Source organism: Patiria miniata, unplaced genomic scaffold (assembly GCF_015706575.1).
Source record: "Patiria miniata isolate m_02_andy unplaced genomic scaffold, ASM1570657v1 HiC_scaffold_8, whole genome shotgun sequence".
Classification (NCBI taxonomy): Eukaryota; Metazoa; Echinodermata; class Asteroidea; order Valvatida; family Asterinidae; genus Patiria; species Patiria miniata.
The window spans coordinates 9,251,584-9,274,280 of NW_024037075.1; the positions used below are offsets into that span (position 1 = coordinate 9,251,584).

Genomic DNA, 22,697 nt, shown 5'->3' on the forward strand with positions numbered 1-22,697 from the left:
GGACCTGAAAAATAGCTCTCAAAAGTACCCTTTGTACTCATTTCATGACAGAAACAATAGTCGTTTTTATTTCATCACACCTTAGGCTACATATACCCAAAAAATGACGGAAATGTTTTCGAGCATTCCACAACCTCTTTAACCAACCTTCTTAATAACAACTAAGCTTTACGCTTCATATCCTGGTGTGATATTTATCCTCGTTTATTATTTTTTTTTCGTAATCTGAGCAATCCATTTCTCCATTATTGTTTTCCAAACTATAATCAACTGTTTTTAGTCAAGTTTTTTTAAAAATTCTTTCATTGTGTACCTCCATTCTTGTTGTTACATGCATTATTTTTGGACTCTCATTATAATTTTTTACCGGTCTTGTAATTATTTTTATTGTAATGCATACAGTTTTTACCTCTGTCTATTTTAAAAATGTTTTTAGTGTAAACTTGCCCACAATTCAGCCTTTGGGCTGCGACAGGAGAGTAAAATAAACCATTTAATAATAATGATAATAAAAGCTGGTAAATATCGTCCGGGCAGCTAAAACGATGCACTTGTGGAATGATGGACTCACCTTTCACTTTGAATAGCACGGCGTGCGCGTGCCGACACGACCAGCACTCACTTGCAACCTGGAAAGTCACATCTAAATGAGCACTCACTCACATAAAAATGTGGAAAGGCTTTGCCGGCAACTTACCAAAAATTGATAATTTTGTTATTTCATTAGCAAATTTACTAGATCCAAATATGCGGGGAATACATTTGCCCATAAAACTGCAATCATTGGCCATGAGAGACTTTTGACAGCTGTTCTCTGCCGGCCAATATCCCAGCAAGCCATGTCATATGATAATGAAATGAATTATGGGTTTATTAATTTTGTACGGAGCCCCTAGTAGCACTTGTTTCTTATACTAAGTGGGTGTAAAAAAATGTCCTAATAATGTTAACGTTAGGCAGATTAAGGCATAATAAGTGATTAATCTAGGGAATGGGTGCAATAAGGTACACATGTAATAATATGTTTTCATGGTTTGAGGTCAATTTATAAATAGACTTTTTTTTGTTAAACTGATAGCTTATTGTAATCAAGGTGCAGTAAAGACCTAAAATATTTGACAGCCTTACGGGTTGGGGGTTTAGGGTCTGTTTTATGGGCCAAGAACCTAGCCCAATTTAATTACAAAAAAAAGAAGATTATTCCAATTGGCCTAAATTAAGTTAGATCTATTAATTATTTCAATTTGTTATTTTGAAACAATTTCATTTTCAGAAGACAGAATTCTTGCGTCGTGGATATATTTAAACAACACTTGTGGCCTGAGAGGAGGGGCCCCTTGACTGACAGGGAAATTACCATAATGTTCCCGCATATTTAATGAACAAGAAAATAGCCAATTTGTAATTGTTTTGTACAATTTATAATGTTTATTGTTTTATTGCATTTAAATTTCATTTTCATTTTATTTGATAGAACCAATGACATATTGTAAATAATTTTGTTTCTAAAAGTTGTGTCTCAAGTTTTACATGATAAAGGCATGTTTTAAAATTACATTCCATGCCAACTCAACAAATGGTGCACACCATCACCTCTTGGATTTTTTTCTTTTTTGGTGTACTGAAAGATACTTAGGAGAAATGCAAATTCTTAAAATTTGGGGTCTCTACGACTTTTCGTTCTTGCGCAACAGCATTTTGAAATTTGAGGTGGGCGGGGCCGGGCCGGGGTGAAAAGCGCGTCGCGTCACAAAATTCAATGTTTAAAGGGCCATATATTTAAAACTATACCCCCAGACATTTCAAACTTGGTAATCTGGGCTATTTTTTTGCTGTAGATTTCAAATATTTAAACAGAAAGAAAGTAGCTTGTTTCATTTTTGGCGAGCTGCGAAGCAGATGCGAGCCTATGTAATACCAATTTCCGTCCGTCTGTCCGGGCGCCCGTCCGTCCGTTCTGACCATACCACCCTTGTTAGGTGATGTTCCTTTCAGGACACATCACCCCACTTTTTTCACAATAGAAAAACATCACCCCAGAAGAGAATCTTTAGAAAAAGGGATAATGGGAACACAATGCTATCACCCCACAATTCCGTCTGGCTGGAATGGCTGGCCGGCCGTCCGTCCGGCCATCTGTCCGTTCTGACCAGACCACCCTTGTGGGGTGATGTTCCTTTCAGGACACATCACCCCACTTTTTACACAATGGAAAAACATCACCCCAGAAGGGAATCTTTAGAAAAAGGGATAATGGGAACACAATGCTATCACCCCACAAGTCCGTCTGGCTAGAACGTCCGGCCGTCCGCGTTCAGATAAAAATGTTGAAGTTTTTGGTTCTAGTTAATTTGAGGAAAAAAAAATTAAATGCAGTTGTCATGTATCATCTCTATAACTTCAGTTAGGTTCATATCATTGCAGTAAGTTTTATTAATTTAATTCAAGGAAATGTTAAAGTTTTAATTGTTACTTGTACATGTATACTGGTATAACATGTACGTGTGTGTATACCGGTATAACATGTACATGTACACTATGCATTTTGGGAATGTGCATGAGCTTCTGGTTTGATCTTTTAGTTTATGGGGTTGGAGTAAGGATGGGGTAGGGGAGGGTGGGTTGGGGGATAGGGTTGGAGTTAGGGTTTGTGTGAGTAGGATGAGTAGGGGAGCTAGGATGGGTGGGGCGGGGTGGGGTGGGGTGGGGAGAGGGGTTGGAATACTGGGTTTGGGTGGGGTGGGGATTTGTAGGGGTGGGGTGGGAACAGGTAGGGAGAGACAGGTAGGGAGAGGATGGGCATGGATGTAGGGGTTGGGTTAGGAGGGGGTTGGGCAGGGGGCGGGATATACATGTAGGATCGGAGTAGGGGTTGGGTTGGGGATTTGTAGGTATGGGTTGTTGTAGGGGTTGGATAAGGGGAGGGGGCAGTATATAGGGATCAGAGTAGGGGTTGCATGGGGTCAGGTGGGGATGTATGGGTGGGGGAATGGGGTGGGCGGGATATTGGAATTTAAGTAAGGGTTAGGGTGGGGATGTGTAGGGTGGGTAAGGACAGATAGTGGAAGATAGGGTAGGTAGGTGTAGGGGGTTGGGGTAGGGGAGGGTACGGGTCAGGGGAGGGGGAAGGAGATAGGGATTGGAGTTTGGGTGGGGTTGGGATGTGTAGGTGATAGGGTGGGGATGGTTAGGGGAGGATGGGATGGGTGTGGGTAGGGGGTTGGGAGGGGGCGGGTTGGGGATGGGGTAAGGTTTTGGATTGGAGTAATTAAGGTTTGGGGGAGGTGGTGATGGTGCTGTGTCTTCATGTACATGTATACCCATTCTCGTTCTGCATTTGTGGCGACTACACTCACGTTTTCCCATGGTAATACAAGTATGGGGAGCAGAAGACACTGTTGGCGCTGCAAAAATCCACAACTGGGTCCTAATTACCCTAACAATGTGAAACTCCCCCATAATACAGTGACGGCTAACCTATATACACATGTATTTATTTGGTAATCTGTTGACTTTTTATGTTGACATTTAAAAACTGACCCCTACACCTAGGCACATCAACAAGAATCCTGATCCCCTTCCATCATGCCCATCCCCAACCCTACCTCCAGCCTCCCTTCCTGCCTTGGACAGCGAGCCATGGCGGCTTCGCCGTTCTAGTTAAGTTAGAGGGGCCCCTCTAATCCAAGAGGTGATGGTGTGCACCATTTGTTGAGTTGGCATGGAATTATTTGAGGTATCAAATTAATTAGCCATCTGCGAACACACAACACCAACTAGTATGGAGATGTTGGCTGTCATCTTCGAATTTCGAAGGACGAACTATAATTTGAGGTAATGCAAAGCAGTTTGTAGCAACTTTAAAAAATTGTATAAACTATACAGAAATTGCATGTTTTATTCACGAAGGACTTTGCATATCAAAATGTCAACTTTAATAAAGGTGGCATGTTATGGCCACCGTAGTTTTCAGCGTTTGGCATGGTGCGTCATTATACGTTCCCAACTTCCATGTGACCTCTGAACGGGTGCCATGTTACATGTAACTTGGCTTGTGCAGAACAAACCAGGTGAGCTCGGGCATTGAAGATCATTGATAAACAAGTTGATACATCACTGCAAAGAAATCAGCAGAAACTCTTATGTGCGTCATTATACCTTCCTCGAGTACGCTATTACTATTAAAAAATACTAAGTACACAATGTAGGCATGTCAAAAGTGTGCTCACAATTTCCTGGAGCGGCTAGTGCGGCACAAAAATACACCAAATTCAGGCCATTATAAAAAGGGGGAGATTTTGATAGTCTGGTTCCCAGACCTGACATTTATTTCCGACGCTCACGTCTAAATTGTAGGTCAGGCAGCCTCCGTGGCTAAAATTAAACATGACGACATTGACGGCCCTTTTTTAAAGCTCGGCTTCGTTTCCGATTTCGCTTTATCACTTTTAGCTTTTAATGTTCTGATCAACTTTTTTAATAAATCCCTTGCTTTGTAATATCATACAGTTGTGATAATACAGTTTGATGTTTCTGTAAGATAACATTGACTAATGTTGATCTGGAATTTTCAAAATTAGGCGCCCAAATAGCACTGTTAGCAGGCGGAGCTGAAAAAAGACCGAGTTTTGGAAAATCTCGGTATTGGTCGTCAAATTCAAAATTGTACATGACGCAGCAAAAAGTTCGCCCATACGAACTGAGTGTATTTGATGCACAAAATCGTCGTTGAATTTCAAGTATTCTAAATGAAAGCAATGAATATTAATTATCAACTCATTAAAAAAAAATTTAATAAGCAATTAGCAGTTAATTAAACCTATATTATACTCGGGCGCTATCCAATTGTCGACGAAACAAATTCGGCAAACTTAGGAAATTTTCGGAAAAATAAGGAATTCCTCCCGTTTTAGTCACTTGATGTAAATTGTAATACAATGTATTACCGGAGGCTACCTGACCTAAGATTCATCAGGAATAGTCAGAATCGTTTGGTCTGGGAACCAGACTATGATTTTGTAATTTAGAAAAAAAAAAATCAATATTTCATATATTTATTCTTCCATCTTTCAATGTATCATTTTATTATTATTTATGTATTGAAAATAAGGTTGGAAAATAAAGTTTGAAAATTCCCTTTTCCCCCTGCTGCGGCAGACGTCGCCATTTTGGACTAAGGGGGGCATTCAAATCACCGCGTTGCAAACCTATGTATCGACATTCAAATCGCGTTTACGGTGTGAATCCTTCAAAGTACATGTATATCAGAAAATCACCCTTTTTTCAGAAAGAGGATGATCGCTAGTTTCATGTCACGAGGTGAAAGTCTGTTGAAGTACTCCATTTGGGAAGGATAAAAACTTTTCGCATTTGTATTTTCCGATACTCCATATTCGACCGACATCACACCCGATCTTCTGGACAATCAACAAAAAGTACCTATTTATTTGAAATCGGGAGTTTATTTTCTACAAGTTTGCTGGACAAAATTTTTCTGTATCTGTTTGAATTCACATCGTAAATTTCAGTTGAATTGTGACGACCGCGGTCTGTGAGTGGCGGGCGCCAACAATGGCGGAGAGCAGTGGCGAGCTGCCGCGCGATTCACATGGCGACATGTGCGAGTAAGTTTCCGGCTGGAATCGCACAGAACTTAACCATTTGATTCTACATCACGAAGTTCCAGGTATGTATGTATTTTATGTATTTATATGGTTTAAACGAGAAAAAATAATAAAGATAATTGCAAAAATGTGACGTTGGTTGTCAGGGGGGTGCATGGGGGAGTGAGTTTTAGTGGGTTAACAGCAACTTCACTGTGAGAGCTGGATGGGTCACACTCGAATTCTGCAGTGCAGCGCATGTGCAGTATAGTATAGGTCAAACCCATTCTTGTGATTATCGGTACTCCCTCTGATTTTGGGGAAGTGTGAAATGAAGTCGTTGTACTAACAATTTTTGGGGATAAATGTTGTTTGTTTATAGTGAATAATTTCAAAACTCTTCCTTCTGGATAAAAGCAATAAGTACTTTTCAAGAATACTAATAAGTAAAGGACATTCTTGTATGATATTTCTCCCTTTTTGATTTTTCTCTTGTGATATTTTCCTTTCTTTTTATTTGTTCCCTCCTAATCTTTTTCTGTGTCATCTACATTTAATCTAATCTTTCCATATTGGTTTCCTTGATATTTTAACAAAATCTTCATACAGACTTTTTTGTTAAAAGTACCCTTTTATTTTTGTTCTCATTACAGATCACTGGTGACAGATCCCTGTACCATGCCTGGCCCTCCTTGAGGCACTAAGAATTTCCATTGAGATTTGCTCTCTGAGCTACAATTTACAAAGATGCCTTTCATATTCCTGCTTTAATTAGTATCTTTATTTGCATAATTGAAGGTACACAGACGATTACAACCAGAAAGAAGGTGGAATTCACCATGAACAATAGTTGTGCAAAGTTTGAGAGCTGTAGTCAGTCATATTAAGTGAGATATTACATTTATGCATATTAATTAGGCGGATCTCCCTATTTCCGCTTTAGTTAGTATCTGTATTTGCATTATTGAAGGTACATAGACAGTTACATCTAGAAAGCAGGTGGAAGTCATCATAAACAATATTTGTGCAAAGTTTGAGAGCTATAGGCCTAGCAGTCGTATTTAGTGAGATATTGCATTTACGCATATTAATTAGGTGGTTTTCCCATATCCACTGTACTTAAGGATATTAATTTGTGTCCTCATTTGCATATTTGTTGGTATAAAAACCGAAAAAATTTGGGGATGTGGTGTTTAGCATAAAGAACTATTGTGGAGAATTTCAAGGCTGGAGTACTTATTTATTATGGAGTACATGTACTTATTTATTATGAACTGGAGAAAATGCCTTTTGTTTTCTGGACTTGAAGGAACTCACCTATATAATGGACAAATGGAGGAAAAACAGGGTTAATGATAATAAGTTCAATTTTATACACTGTCAAAGTTTGCCAAAAGTCATTTTTGTCAAATTTGGCCATTTTGGGCAGAAATCGGACAAAATTAAGCATTTTTAAATGCTCGTATCACACAAAGTACATGACCAAATTTGGTGATCTTGGTGTCATTTTGTATGTTTTGCAGAGCTGAATCCAAATATATAAACAGTTTAGTCAAATATAAAACTTAAAAAATGTTGACTTGCCTACTAATAGCCTATTGTAGGGTAAAAGGAGGAGTATTCGACCAGATAAGGGAATAAGATTTGAGGCTTTGCATGGTGGGGTATCGGTATCATTTCGGTATGCGGTAACACCATGTGGTAATAACTACTGCTTAGAAGATATTAGTTCTGAAAAGAACTTGTCCTGCTTATTATCAACATTTCGACTAGCCTGCTCTAGTCATCGTCAGGAGACTGTATCTAATATCTTCTAAGCAGTAGTTATTACCACATGGTGTTACCACAAACCGAAACGATACACATAAGGGAAACTTGGTCCATTTTATTTTGAAATGGGGGGAAGAAACTCAAACTCCAAATGGATAACATAAGCACTCTTTTATCTTTATTTTAGAACTTACCTGGTCAGTGTTGATGGTCACGATGTATGACCTTTGACCTTTTGAACGAGCGGTCACTGTGTGGGAAAATTCGACCAGCATGTAGCTGTTTTCGAGCGGGCCAATGCCTAGGGCGTGTTAATTGTTTTGTTTTTAACAGAAAGTTTTTTTTCCCACCACTTTTACATTTCTTTACAATAAATTACATTATAAAAATAAATATTTCCAGGGAAAATAAATCAGTTCTTAAAATCTCAAACCTCGCGCCCCAACGTGCCAAATCAATACAATATTAGCGCGGTGATCGAAAACAGCAGCAGTAGCGCCCTCTGTTGGTCATAATTTGATCACCCCTTTATCAGCCTTGCCCACTAATTGTTGTCTGATGACCTAACCCACAATGATTGACAGGTTGGCTTGATTTGACATCATCACCACTGTAAAGTCTCAAAGAGCGCCACCAATGATACCCGTGTTCTTACGTGACCCAATAACATGGCCGCCCCACCGCGCAACAGTGCCCAATTTCACGGCGCTGCTAAGCACACGATTTTCTGCTAACAGAGCCTCCGTCTATTTCATGGAGACCGTAAGCATAAGCATAGCAAAAGGCATGCCTACCTCAGAGGAAAAATTTGCTTAACTTAGTGACGTAACAATAGAAATCTCCATGCACGCGGGACCGTTAGCACACACACGCCGTGAAATAGTGCTTAAGGTTAGCAAATTTTTCTGCTATGCTAAACACAACTTTTCTGCTAACTGTTAAGCAGCGCCGTGAAATTGGGCCCTGATTACGCGAGTTCAATTCTTGGACTGAATTACAAAGATTTCAGGGAGCTGTTCTGACTTCTGAACAATGGACAATCAAGGGCAGGAACTGAACATCATGTGTAAAGTTTATTATGTTAACATGATACCTCGGGCGCATGTTATTAAACAATAAGTAACGGGTGGTCGAATTCTCATCTGGTCGAAAATACCAGCTCTTACCCTATTTATAATGGAACTGGCAGTATCAGAATGCAACGTTCATTGCCAGTTCCTCCAATATTTTGAGTACGGATACGTGCAAGCACTGTACGCCCAGTGCCGGCCGTCACCGGTCAACGCTTGTCCTTCCAAGTTCCACGTCAACGGTGTATTGCTGGTGACAGTGCCGCGCCTGGCCTGGCCCCACATTCCCACCGGCCATCGCCACGGTGCACGGCCGGTGACAGTGCTGCGCCTGGCCGCACAGCCCACCGGCCATTATCGTGGTGCACCGCCGCGACGGTGCCGCGCATCCCCACTTGCCATCGCTACGGTGCACGGCCGTTGACAGTGCCGTGCCTGGCCACACAGCCCACCGGCCATCGCCATGGTGCACGGCTGGTGACAGTGCCGTGCCTGGCCGCACATCCCTTGACCGGCCATCGCCACGGTGCACGGCCGGTGACAGTGCCGCGCCTGGCCGCACAGCCCCACCGGCGCACAGCGCCATCGCCACGGTGCACGGCCGGTGACAGTGCCCTGCCTGGCCGCACATCCCCTCCGGCCATCGCCACGGTGCATGGTCAGTGACAGTGCCACGCCTGGCCGCACATCCCCTCTGGCCATCGCCACGGTGCTTTGCCGGTGACAGTGCCGCGCCTGGCCTTGCCCCACATCCCCACCGGCCATCGCCACGGTGCACGGCCGGTGACAGTGCCCCGCCTGGCCGCACATCCCCTCCGGCCATCGCCACGGTGCACGGTCGGTGACAGTGCCACACCTGGCCGCACATCCCCTCCGGCCATCGCCACGAGCACGGCCAGTGACAGTGCCGCGCCTGGCGCACAGCCCCACCTACATGTAGGTCTAGGTCCACGCCCATTGAAAATATGCGGGGACAGGCTGACAATAGACGTGGTGATCGTGAAGTGTAGGGCCCCTGTTTTGTTTTGATCAAATTAGAGTCAAAAATGCTTTTAAATTTTTATTGCTCAAAAATCACCTTTACAATCAAAAGCAGACTTTTCTCAATTCTAATGACACCCGTTTTGCAATTTTGTACAGATTCTTGGGGTAGAAATCACGATTTTCTTGCGCGGTTTGTGCCTTGCGATTCAGCGTGCCGTGCGTGCTCAAGGTACATTGCACGGTGATCGCCATCTTTATTTTCGGGTCGCCGCGCTGTCATTATCATTCTACCCCCAAATTTCCCTCAAAAAATCAAAACCCTGCCCTCTGTCTATGACATACCTGTTTATTGAGAATGTCGCCAACTAGTTTGGAAGTTCCAGTAATTTTAAAGTGGATTTTGTTCCCTTATAGGAACCGGGCCCTACACTACACAATCACCATAGACGTAGCTGTAGCTCCGGAAGAGGGGAACCAGCCGTGTCGGTATTGGTACAGCGATGGCTAGTAAAACTTAGGGGGGAAAATAACCAGCTTTTTTTCGCAAAGGTAAGTGCATGCAAACTTATCACGTTCAGCTTACAACATTTACAGTACTAAAAATTAATAGAGTATAATGATCATCGTAGCCCTACCACATTTGGTGTAGAAAATAAAATAGTTGCTCCATGAACATTTGGACCGTGAGGCCGGAACACGTGCTTAATACACTGACGTTTGTACGACGATACGTGATCACACCGTTCACACTACATCGACATTCAGCGCGCCGTGCGTGCTCACGATACATTGCGCAGTGATCGCAACTTTATTTTCGGGTTGCGTGTTGTGTCGCCGCACTGTCATCGTCATTTAGCCCCAAATTTCCCTAAAAAAAAAAATCAAAACCCTGCCCTCTATCTATGACATACCTGTTTATTGAGAACCAACTAGTTTGGTCTGTCTAATAATTTTAAAGTGGATTTTGTTAGGAACCGGGCCCTACACTACACGATCGCCAATTTTATCATAGTTGTAGGGCCGGATAGGGCTGCGATACTAACACGGTAGCAATTTACAATGTTCATTTCTCAACGTCATCAAGTCAAATTATAACGGTATTTTATTACAAAAATAAGATTCATCCTTTAACTTGTGTTGAATAGCATGTGGAAATCGCGGTGCCTATTTCTGTCAGCATGCGTGGTACACACATGTTTGTTCGAACAGGGGAACGGCCTATGTACATGTACCGGTACATGTATGCTTTTCATTGTAGCCCAATACATTGTATGGACATGTACATTATGTATGCACTTCCAAAGCCGAACCAAACTGAAGTTCGGAGAAAAAAAATCAAACTGAATCAAACTTTGAGGATCAGTTGCAGCACTATTTAAGTACTCGTACTCGTACTCATAAGTACTCGTACTCGTACTCGGAGACCTGTACTTGTACTCGGACGTACAGGTACTCGTACTCGTACTCCGTAATCTAAGTACTCGGTAGTACTCGGTACTCTGAAAAAAGTACTCGATTACAACACTGACGTATGTACATGTACATGTGTTTACGTGTAGGTTTGGACAGGATTATATTCTACCCTTTTTATAGATCTTTCCAACTAATTGTTTTGTGTGAAATGCTTTCTGAAGCCTAAGTGGGCACATTGCTATCGAATGTACACCTTTGACAGCAGGAAATTCTGGTCTGAATACTCTATAAATTGCCGTTTTCAACATTTGGTCGTAGGGAGGTACAATGTAGATGCTATAACATCTACCCGTAGAAATAAAAAATTTCATCACCCATCAAAACCATCAGATTTCACTATGCCCCAGTAACAACAAAAGTGCCAAATGCTCCACCTCTGATATCAGTACAGATTGAGGATTAAGATGATGGTACTAAGATTAACTTACTACATGTATACATGTTTATATGGACAAATGTAAAAATTGAGTTTATATGGTATCATGCTAGCCCTGGTGGACTTCCTTTCCTCCCTACGTTACGGAGGGAGTCCTGAGTACACATGTGCTCACAACCGAACGAAAACATTTCTGACTAATAATTTCAATATTTTTACCTTGTTGGAGAAGCTAATTTTTACGTCGTAGTATTCTATGTGTCCTTATCTGTTAGCACGCTGGGTTCAGGAATTCCATATGCGATGCTGACTGACGTCAATCAGGAAAATAAACTCGAAAGCATCGTTAAACTTGTACGTGTTTAGTCTCTTTTCATCAGTTTCTCACCGCCGAGTCTATTCTAGTCGTACATCATACCATGAACGTCTGTGCAGCGTGTAGTCTGGTTCCCTAGACCGGACAATTATTCTCGACGCTCATATCACATCTGGTCCGAGGGACAGACTATGCCGCATGAATATGCAGTGCACACGCGCGATTTGCTTAGTAACCACCCTCATACGCACGCGCACTTACTTGAAGGCGCGGTCGCTAATCCAATGACCGAGCGTGTTTTCGCGCCAGTTACCAGAAACACGTTTCGGCTTTGGTCATTGGTTGAGCGTTTTCGTGACATCGGTTGGCTGGAGTGACGTCACGGTTCCAACCAAAACTAAACAAATGAGGGCGCTAGCGTGCGTGCGCGCTTTCGGATCGTACGCACGTACATTTGTACATATCATGTACATTGTACATGATGCATGACGTACGACTCTGGGAATAAACTGATGAAAAGAGACTACAAACACGTACAAGTTTAACGTTGCTTTGGAGTTTATTTTCCTGATTAACGTCAGTCAGCATCGCATATGGAATTCCTGAACCCAGCGGCCAATAGATAAGGATACATAGAGTATGTAGGCGTGAAATAAGCTTCTATAACGAGGTAAAACATAACAAAACTCTGGTAAAAATGTTGGGTGGTTTCATGTAGAGAATTCTTGCCCTGGACGTTAGTCGTATTGCAATGAAGACTTTGTCCAACCTGGGCTAGGTATCATGCCTGTCCTACGAGATGAAATGGAAGTCCTAGAGCTGCACTTACATACCTGTACAGGGACCCTAGCTGTCAGATAACAAATATTGATTTGGATTGGTGCCTGTAAGTAGAGATGCATGGTACACGTATGGTGAGATGATCTGGACCTATAGGGTTTGGTGAGAGCAGTATCATCTTTCCTTGTCCAGGTGCCCAACTTCCTACAATCCATATTTCTGTCTGAAGGGCACTTTATTATACCGGTACCTGTAACTCAAGTTAGGTTTAATAGGGGTCTGCTGGTTCCTTTATTTCTGTGCTGGTACATGTATTCTATTACCTCATGGCTTTTAGGGTTGATTTTTTTCATGGCTTTTAGGATTCATTTTTCAAATAAGACCTCTTGAAGCTAAATGACTACAAAAAGGATGTTGACAAAAGAAAACTTGTACATTGTACATGTATGTTTGGTATCCCACATCATAACAAAAAGACAGCAACAATGGGAATACCTTGCTTTGGAAAGTCTTTTCAAACTGTGCACTACTGGAAGAAACTTTGCAATGACTTGACATGTACATGTACATAATCAGGGCGTAGCCATGTTAGCATGATGATCAGGCCGAAAAAAGTGTATTTATGGTAACCTGACCAATTAGGATGTTTGGCAGCTGTATTGCCGACCTTTATTTGCCATATTTGGCAAAAAAATTAAATAAAGTATATTTGCTCGCATAAAGTGCTCACCTCTCACCACTGTGGCCCTGGTTCATTCCTGGCCACGGACCGTATGGAGTTGTGTGTTGGTTCTCTCCTGTGCCATGAGTGTTTTCCTCAGGGCCCTCCAGTTTTCCTGCCTCTGAATAAGTCAAACAATGGCTGTGCTCCATGGTCATATACTGTACATGCATAGGTTGTATGGCTGGCTGCTAGCAAAGGCGCCTTTGCAATTAAAATGTTCAAGTAACCCAAACCTCGCCTACTACCAAGTGAATTAAATACTGATTTCATTGGTACCGGTATTTCCCGTATTGTGGCAACATCACTCAATATTGTTCAAACAAAAAAACACCAAGATTATGGTAATTGATACTTAAAATACCGCACTACCAGATGCCACTTCTTTGCCGATGGCAACGTTTTTTTGGTCATCAGTGGTTCATTGTTTCCATTCTTTTACATTGTAGCTTATAAAAGCCCTTTACAAAATAGAAACTAATTACTGCAAAACACTCCAGTGGCCCATAATATTGATCCCTGCATGCAAACTTTGAGTGCAACTTAAGACCAGGGAGGCACGCAGTTGCAGTTGGCGTGTGTAGAACTTGATCAGCTAGTTTTGAACATTAAAATATTCTGTCAAACTCAGTTTCGAATAATCAACTACTAAATTATTCGAAAATGAACAGCCTAAGGGGGGTATGTACCGGTTTGTTGTTAATTTTTAAAACATTTACATCACAGTATTCAGTCTTGGCTTAATTGCAAAGCTTAGTGTTTGTAAATTTAGCTTTTGTCCGTCCCTCATGCACGTTTCAAATAGTCAGTGTCATTTTCAGTGCTTGATAATGAAAGGCATATTTCTTATTGTTTCTCTTTGCAGGAAAAAAGAATAATCTTTTCTATGTGATATGAAATGTTTTTTAAGGGACATCAGGCGAAAAAAGTCTTAAAGATGCAGTTTAAGATGCACATTTTGACATGGTCACATCATCTCAAATGAGACATCCACTGAACATAAACCACAAGAACACCTGTCTACAATTTACAATACATGTACTCATGTCATAGATGGGCATCAAAGATCTGATACACCGTGCCCTCTGGAGACATGCACACAATCGGGATCAAAAGATTGTATACGTCTCCACAGGGCAATTTCAATAGATGAATATGTCTCCACAAGGTTATCACGAAATAGATATTTACCTTACTCAAAAACTAGGAATTTCCAAAGTACATGTACATGTACATGCATGTTGATCTGTCACAAATGGAAGAGTTTTAAGTCTGAATTTCAGCCAAGGAAGTTAATTCTGGTTAAAATAAGAGCATTTTAAAACTACACGAAAACAAAGAAATGTCTCCACAAGGATACAAATTCCAGTATGAATACACTACAGGGTGTATCAAAACAGAAATGGATACCAATCTTTAATGTAAATTATCAGCAAATGTGCTGAATATTTCAGAAAGAGACAACTGCAAGGAACAAGGCCAGGATGTCATTGTAAGTTCTGTTGTCGTTTTGCTATTCTTTGCCTCCATTCTTTGCCTTATCTTGAAGCATTGTGCACTGTAGGAGTTCAAGTACAGTTTTGAAAATCATTAACATACAAAATGTAGTGTGGTTGATTGATGTCAATGTCAAAGTTGAATTTGGGTAGGTTAGGAACCCCTCTCATGGCAGACCCAAAGGGAGCTGATATATAAAATAGCTGATCCTTTGATTTGACATTCGGGTCATTCCATCAAGTTGAGGAACAGGCCATCATTTTCTGAGGTCTGATTGTAAAACAGTTTTGTTGTTGTTATGGAATGGTTATTTCTAAAACAAATGTCATTTGACAATAAGGCTATAAGATAAGCTTTTATTAAATGATACCACGCCCGATGATATTCAAAAATAATTTTCATACCCAAATTCTGTAAATGTTATGGCGTCCGGCATAAAAAATGAGGGAAAAGTGTGACAAAGAAACCTACAGTTCGAAAATAACTCATTTTGAAAAGAAAACAAGTGGACTGGAGTTGAGGTTTTACGCAAATTATTGTGAGAAGATGTACCCTTTCTATTGAACAAAAATATCAGATGTTAAAATGTTTTGCCAAAATGGCATGCACAATTTAAATTGGGTTGTGGATGTAACATACCGGTATGGTGTCCCTTGTTTCATGTCATGTTACATGAACTGGCTTGTGCAAAGTTTCCTTTTTGCAGCAATTTATGTCGGATTGACCCCAATACATGTATTTCATGATTAAACTGGTAGGTGTAAAATAATGTGATCGTGGTCTATGCAAATACATGTAAATGTTTGATCAAATATGAAGAAAATCTTATGCCTGTGGGCACATGGTGTCCATGTTACATCCACAACCGGTTGACATGGTCATGCCTAAAATAAGTATGAAAATCATGACCTGCAATCTGCAATTGCCCTTGAAACAGAGATTTGGAAACAACATTTCTAAACACAAACAACATTTAGTTCCATTCATATCGAGGTGAAGAATACCGCATTGTGTTGTAGTGGTGTCCCACATGTTACATCCACAACCATTTTTTGGTTGTTGTTGTTAGAAAGCAGTCTTGAAAAGTATACAATTATGGATATTATTAAATGGAGCTACATGTATTTGATGATAAAGTCAAGTTTGGTGTGAATTTGAAGCATTTTGAAATATTTATTATGAACAAAACAAGGTTTGGATGTAACAGGACGTGGCTTCCGGTTACATCCACAGCTTTTCCATAGTCATTACATGTAAATATATATTGTGTACAAATTGACCAACTTTCCAAAATCATGTGACCTAAATTTGAATGAATTGCCATAAACAAAACATGTACAAGCAATTTGAAAATTTGACCCCAATGTCACACTTCATGCACTTTGTACCTCAACTTCGTGGAATGACCCATACCCCCTACGTGTGTATTGAGAACAGATGTGAAGTTGAATTGCATTGCTCTTCTTCTGCACAGATGAGAAACACATTTACTTTGGGAGCAAAGAATCAAAGTCAATCTGGTAAGGGGTACAAATGCAGCCACACATTTTTTAAGTGCACAAGGAAACTTGGCAGAGATTGCATAGTAGTAAAGCAGGTTTCCTTCTATCAATCACTGTATGTTTCCCCTATAGAGTTTACTGTTTGTACATGATGTATTGTTTGTTGCATGTTGTCAAATGAAATATATCCAGTGCACGCTGAAATAAGAGGCCAGGGTTTGGGTGCTTACAGTTCATCTGAAGGGTTTATGTAGCCTACATGTACCGGTACATGTAAATGTGGCTTTTAAAGCCCTGTACTGACGCCATCACACTTTGTTCACCACACTTTGTTCACATGTTCTTTCATATGGGAACCTGGTGGGGATGAATTTGTACAGATGTGTGGTTGCAAAGGGCGATTTCTAAAGGTTATGCAACACTTTATTTTGAATGAAACTACATACCGGTACATGCATACAGACATGTTCATGTTGGCGGGCAAAATCTTTGAAAATTAATTTCTCCGTTTGGAAGACCGTATCTTCATGCAACTCTCAGGGTTTATTTATTTCCCTTATGATCCAAGTACGGTGCTAAAAATCGTTGTGATAGGTTCATTACTTTTCATTGAAAACGTACAAATAGGCCTAGCTATGTGCATTTTTGAAAGTTGTAACACTGCATTTACAATATCTGTCAATCTTTTCAAGCCTCATGAATAATCAATATTAATAAGGTTCCTATCCATTGTGGTGTTTAGTAAAAATTTGCAGAAAAGCCTCCTTCACAAGTTTTTAAGTGGTAAATACATGTATCACCCTTTTTGCCGGCTTCCATTGGTCGATACCAAGACCCACGCTAAGTCACGCTGAGTGACGTTAATGAATATGCTGTTATGCCCTTCGTCATTGTGTTGCCAGTCCGAAATGGGTCAGCCGTAGTGCCTAGGGCGCTTTGCTGAACAATGCACATGGGTTGGGGGAGGGAAAAAATCCTCATATTTTCCATGGAGATAGTTCAAGGTGTAACACTAGCGTTTGCAACAACGGATTAAGCTGAAATACGGAATATACTTAGATGATGTAAGTGTTCAACTACTCTTGAAATAACAACCTGAGGAGATTCCTAGAAATTGAGATAAAAACATAGATTCGCCCAGGACATTTTCGATTGATTTCTTCCCGACTTTAAGGTCAGCCTTACCAGTAACTAAGACGGCGATTCTTTCATTGTCATGAAGTTTACAATTTCTTGTTCCGTTATAATTTAACATTTCAATCATACTGAGAACTTTTTTCTGAGAAATACAACGTTCAAAGGCCATGTTTTTTGGGTGCATGAATTTCACTGCTCTGTTATGGCATCTAAGTACCTTTACTTTGATTAGCTTGGTTATCAATGGCAGACGCTTTGCCTTAGCAACCATACGGCTGTGTAGTCCCATTGAAAAGGGCTCCAGTAAACAAATGATGTGCATCGGGTCGGGTCGACCAGGCCAAACCGACCTGAAACATTAGAGATATAAACCGAATCTGAACCGAAACTGATCTTAACTCCCTCAAACTGACCAAACCTGACTCGACAAAAATAAGGTAAAACCGACCCGAACCGACCCAACCCCCCCAAAAATGGGAAAAAAACGAATACCTGGCTTGGACAAAGTGATTACGTTTTTGTATCTGCCCTTACCCACGAACCATGAATACTTTTGCTAAACCATCGTCTGCCACTCTGTCATACTCAGTGGGTTGATCGAGAGTAACTCCGCTTATTGAACAAACGCATGGTCACCACGCAGTATCATGAAAACTGTTACAATCTATTTCACTGTCAGTCACGATCTGACTGGAAATTAATATTGTTGGAACTTGATAGTGCGCTCAGTGGCTCCCCCTTGTAACTCTTAAGTACAACTGTAAGCCATACGTACAGCTTATATCTCGCATGTACGATTTATATGTTGCACGTACTACTGGTGCTTATAATTATGTCATACGTACGACTTGTTTGTACGACTAACCAGTCGTACATACAACTTAAATATTGTACGTATGCCTTGGAAATCGTACGTACGCCTTATATCTCATACGTACGACTTATACTGGAGGTACGCCTCGTTTGGTAACATGTTCACAGGTTTGTCCACTATATAGGGTCATGGTGAAAAAAATCTCTCTCCGTGCCACTAACTTGTTTAATGTACATAATCAACCTACGCCTTGGGAATCATAACTCGTACGTACGCCATAACTTGTACCGTACGACTAATAACTTGTACTGTACGTATACCTACGCCTTGTATGTAAGTTGTAAATACTGGTATTCCTTCATCTCGTATGTACAACTTATGAATTGTAACTCATACTTAAGCCTAATTATAACTCGTAAATACAACTTAATCTCGTTACGTACGACAATTATGAATTGTATGAATGTACATAGGACTCACATGTCATACCTACAATCTCGTACGTACAATCTCTTACGTACGTACGACTCATAACTCGTATGTACGCCTTATACATGTAATTTGTAAATTATATACGGCTTAATCTTGTATGTACGACTTATTGCAACTGGTACGTACATGTACGACTTTTGTCTCGTATCTCATACATACAACTTACAAAATAAGTCGTATATGTACCACTTATGAATTGTACCTCGTACGTACGCTTTAACTCATATGTATGACTCATAACTCATACGTACTCCTTAATCTTGTACACATACGTATGACTTACATGTATGATTTGCAATCCCTGATGTATACATGTATACGACTTATATCTCATATCTTGTACGTACGAGAAGTAACTCGTACGTTCTACTTATATGTCATACGTAGGAGTTACAATCCATAAGTCGTAGGTACAACCTATATGTCGTATGATAAGCTGTACGTATGAGATATAAGTTGACGTACGAGATATTTGTCGTATGTATGTATGTATGTATAAATTTATAAGTTGTACGTACGACATGTAAGTCTGGCGTACAATATTTTAGTCGCATGTACAGATTATTAGTCTTACGTACGAGTTAGCTGAAGGGATGATGAGGGACATTTTTTTCTCAACATGTTCCTTTTACATCTTCGTACTATAGTCGATTCATGAAGTCCATGATCGCACACTTTTGTCATTCTCACTAGAATTGAGGCTAAACAACATGAACATACCTCATGCTGATTGTAAATAATTAAATGGAGATTGATGGCAATGGATTACAATTAAGACCTTCTAATTAAATAAGAATGACAGTTGTAATGTTTTACTAAAAAGAATAAAATAACATGTAGAGTTGAAAATTACTTAGTGAATATGTAGTGATGGAACAACATTTTCTCTTATTCTTTTGCCAATGGACAATAATAATGGTTTGCAAACAATAATTCAGCACATAAAAACATTCTGGGGCGATCTTCCATGTTTAGCGTTAGTTTGTAAAACATCATTGCATCATACTTGTCCAAACTGTCTGTTTTACGATGTGATAAAATAGTACGTGCGTACAAATCAAATCAAATCAAATCAAATCAAATCAATTCGACATTTATTTTCACATTGACATCCTTGGTAACAATTCAGACAGAAAACAGTATAGGTGTATAAACAAAACATTCTTCACAGACAGTATGTAATTAAGTGTAAATATTAAATGATGTCAACATAAAGGAAAAAGGTGAAGCACTGCTTTTGTGCCTTTCCCTGGGACAGGACAAAACTTAAACAACTAACTACACACGGACTAAGACAGGACAATAGGTTTAAGAGTGAGACCCAGTACAATATGTAAAATAATGACTTAAGCAAAGCAGAGAAGAAAATGTTTTTTAAGTAAAAGTATAAGTATTGATGATCGATTTTTTCAATATTTTAGCAAATGAAACCACAGTAGTACACTCTTTTAAACCAAAGTTGAGTTCATTCCAGTATATGACACCACGTTGAAATGGACTGTTTCTAAAAAAGGAAGTTCTATTTTTTCTCACAAACAGATCACCTTTCGATGAACTACGTGTTTCATATGAATGAACAGAAGAAGTAAATGAGAATAGATGATTAAAAATTGGAGGGAGCATGTTGTGAGTATATTTAAACATAAGTATACCCAGTCGGTGGTGGTAGAGATCATTCAGTTTCAGAATATTAAGTTTGGCAAATAGAGGAGTGGTATGATCAAGGTAACCTGCACTATTTACAATACGATCAGCTTTCTTCTGCAACTTAAAAAGTTTGTTGGAGCCATGTACAGTTGAAGATCCCCAAAAAGAAAGTAGGCCATAATTCAAGTATGAAAGAATAAAGGAATTATATAATGTTAAAAGAATATTTTTAGGTACAAAATTCTTCAGACGATTCATAACCCCAACATTTTTAGAAATTTTACTACATAAAACATCAATGTGGCAATTCCAAGTGAGATTTTTGTTTATACAAAGTCCAAGAAATGTAGTAGTCTTGACTTGATTGAGTACAGTACCATCAAAGCTAAGAGAAACTGTGGCCTGGTATTTATGTTGGCGTGGACAAAAAATAATGTAATTAGTCTTAAGCAAATTAATTGATAATTTGTTCGAAATGAGCCATCTACTTATTTTAACAAGTTCAACATTAACAGTTTGGATGGCTGTATCCACATTATGGTGATTGTAAATTAAAGTAGTATCATCTGCAAATAAACAGAAAGACATGACATCAGAAGATCTACAAATATCATTGATATAAATAATAAATAGTAATGGACCTAACACACTTCCTTGAGGGACTCCACAAGTGATGAACAGTTCTACAGAGTGATGTAAATTATAAGAAACAAACTGCCTTCTATTTGATGCATAACTTCTGAACCAGTCCAAGGCCAACCCTCGGACACCAAAATGCTCCAATTTATTTAAAAGGATGTCATGGTTAACAGTGTCGAAGGCCTTGGACAGGTCCAGGAAAATACCGACAGAAAACTGCTTGTTCTCAAAGGCATCGATAATTTTACTTAACACTAGTACAGGTAGAAAGCTCTCACAACATACATTGTGTACGTCAAACAAAAGCGCATAAAAAGGTTTTATGAACTGAAAAACTTGTTGAGAGTTATTTTCTCCACTAGAATTCTGATTATGAATCTAACCCATAAGTATATTATTAAAAACACCTTCTGTGCAGGTGACTTGCAAAATTTAACCCACAATTAAACTATAAAATTTGTCATCTGAAAACTTGCATAACTTTGAATGCGATTTTCTTGAAGTCTAGTTTTGACGTGAAATGCTTGTTTTGCTGGTTCGTAAAAACGGCGACGAAATGATGTATTATCCATCATTTATGTAACTTAAGATATGATCAATAGTAGTGGTTCATGAAATTGACCCTTGTCCAATTCATAATACAGTAAAGGCATTTTCACTAGAGCATCCATCCCCTGTGCGAACTCACCCTGGGCTGCCCCTGGGCTGCCCTGGGTGACTATCGATTGTTCACCCTCGAGCTCACCCCGAGTTGTTTCAGACGTGTTTCCCATAAAACTGTGTTTAAATTGCATAATTAATACTGAGTTCTTCATTGCCAAATTCAGGTATCTTTTAAACATCCAAAATCCACTACAACATGCATACTTATCATGGACATGCATAAAAAATATGCATGTTGAGTCCTGGCCCTATTTTCACACTTGCTTCATTGTGTGCACTACAGTCCGTGAAACATTATGTCATAAATCTGATAATCTACGGTATTTCATTAGCGTGTAGCATTTTTGTAAGCATCCAGATATCAGCCATTCCATGGTGACTCGCGTGACATTTGAACAAAATGTAAAGTTTTAATGCATTACTGTTGTTAACCTGGCATTTATTCAACTCAAATTAGCATGTATTTGAGTCAGGGCATTGTGAATTTATGGTTTAGTTTTCATATGATTACTTTAAAATCGCTATTTTTTTATGTATCACAGTTTCTTTGACGTGACTCGCGTGACAGGATAGAAAAAGGGATTTTTGACATCCCTTGATTCAAATAGCTTTTCCTATGGATCTACCAGTGTTCTAAAAATTATTCTTACTGAACTTAGAACTTAATACCCTCACCCAATACATGCATAAGTTGTATTGTGCCAAATATCCCTTGTTGTAAGAAATGGCCTGAAGAAAATGTGACTCGCGTGACACAAATGCGTGACTCGCGTGACACAGTAGCTTTTCACTTTCACATTATAACTGTAATTTTAGTATAACAAATCAAATCTTAATATTATATTAATAAAAATGATTTACCTGTGAATACCTTATGAAAGAGTGTGAAAACTGCTATTCCTACAAATGTACTATTAGGGAGACACGTTAGCGTAGAAACTTCGATAGCAGGGAGACACGGGCTTAATAGGGTGACACCTAAGTGTCTCCCTATTGGCGCAGCTCCCCTTTAGAGGAAAAATTTTGCTGTCGAAATTAGGTTATATTTGTTGCTCGTGGTCTTATTAGTAAAAATACCGAAGTTTGTGGAAAAAGGACAATGGAATATTGGGTTAGCGCACATTCAATTCGGAAAATTTTTGTGCACAAGTCTATGGGAATGTCTCCCTATTACCCCATTGCTGGTAATTATTATTTATCTCTTTACTTTGGC

At 39.7% G+C, this 22,697-nt stretch overlaps 1 long non-coding RNA gene across 3 annotated transcripts in view; it reads left to right on the forward strand.

Annotated features, from left to right (window-relative positions):
- The window catches only part of LOC119719368, a 33,050-nt gene that overhangs the window by 2,070 nt on the left and 8,283 nt on the right, over positions 1–22,697 (forward strand). Inside the window, exons 2-3 of one of the 3 annotated variants that reach the window (XR_005269912.1) lie at positions 9,842–9,976; positions 20,075–20,161. This is a non-coding gene — a long non-coding RNA (uncharacterized LOC119719368). Of the gene's footprint in view, positions 1–9,841; positions 9,977–20,074; positions 22,155–22,697 lie in introns of those variants that run through there. The other 2 variants (XR_005269911.1, XR_005269914.1) reach the window with 2 other exon arrangements.